This window comes from Palaemon carinicauda, chromosome 13 (genome assembly GCF_036898095.1).
Source record: "Palaemon carinicauda isolate YSFRI2023 chromosome 13, ASM3689809v2, whole genome shotgun sequence".
NCBI lineage: Eukaryota > Metazoa > Arthropoda > Malacostraca > Decapoda > Palaemonidae > Palaemon > Palaemon carinicauda.
In genome coordinates, this window is record NC_090737.1 from 122512187 (window position 1) to 122513738 (window position 1552).

Below are 1552 nucleotides of genomic sequence, written 5' to 3' on the forward strand. Positions count from 1 at the left end.
CATCTTATGTAGTATAGAAAAACTATTTCTAGCATTGGTTAATCTAGATTAGACATAGATATAATTTTCATGACGTGTGAAGCGTATTTCACCAAAGTTATCTGTACCAACCATATATATATATATATATATATATATATATATATATATATATATATATACATATATATATGTATATATATACATAATATATATACAAATATATATATATATATATATATATATACATATATATATATATATATATATATATGTTTGTGTATATATGTATATGTATGTGTGCATGTATGTATATATAATACCTATCAGTTGTGAAAATTGTGTACAAATCTGGCCAGAAGCTTTGACGTAGTGCAAATAAATAAAGCAACAATATAACCTCTGTGGTGGAAATAATAAATCAATAAGTAAATAAATAAACGTAGGTCATTACATAACCACCTTGCTTGCCACAGATAATCATATCACGAGATGTACACCCAGCAACAAAACCGGTGTCTCCTGGGCAGACCTGACTTGGAGAGATCATGCCCCTCTTACCCTGAAAGGTGGCCGACGTTAAACAACCGAGGCATCGTTAGGATGGTTCGAATGTGAGGAGGAGGGAAATTACCGGTATCACTCAAAGAAATGTGGTGAAGAGAGAGAACTTTTTTATTCTTTTAAGAAATGTTATCTAATATTATTTCGAAACTAATTCATCAAAAGATTTTATCATAACTTTTTATGTGAATTTTCCTGTCCTATTTCTATATAAAATTGTATTGAATAATATTGGAACTGACTATTCATATTAATATTCATAACACGGAAATATCCTTCGTTTGCATTTTCTTAAGCAATTCCCCTCTCTCTCTCTCTCTCTCTCTCTCTCTCTCTCTCTCTCTCTCTCTCTCTCTCTCACATAATTACACACTGTGGCCTACGTAATATATGTAGGGGCTAATAATGTATCGTTTCAAATAGCACCTATTGGGTCACCAATCATTAATAAGTGGCCTTTGTTCAAAGTTTCGAAGGTAAAGAGGTTTAAAGGTTTAGTTGTTGATTTCAGTGTTTTCCTTTGCTTTCGATCATGAGCCACGTAGCTCAATGTGGTTTGGGTTAGCTTATGTCACAGGCTACTTGGCTCCGGCCCTCTTAGAGAAAATAGTACTATTTGCTATATCAATTATATTAGTTTAAGGTTGGAGATTTAAAATGCATCATCAGTTAACATAATCTATATTGTTTCAGAAGTGGTTAGTGACAATAAAATATGTGAAATGACATGCAATGAATGTTCATTGGTGCATTATTATAGTGATGGTGTGGTATATAGGATGTAGGGTATAAAATATTAAACTATCAACACATTGTTTACTCATATTATCTGGTTCGGCGTTAGTAACCTTAGATGCCAGATGACAAAAAACTCCTAATCAATCAGTCAATCAATCAAATTATCTGGGCAAGTCGCTCACTTCCAAGCTAACCCCTTCCCTTGAGACGATTGCTCAATGCTCAAAGGTCCGAATCTAGCTGGCTTCTCACCCTTCCCAAAGCAAAAGGA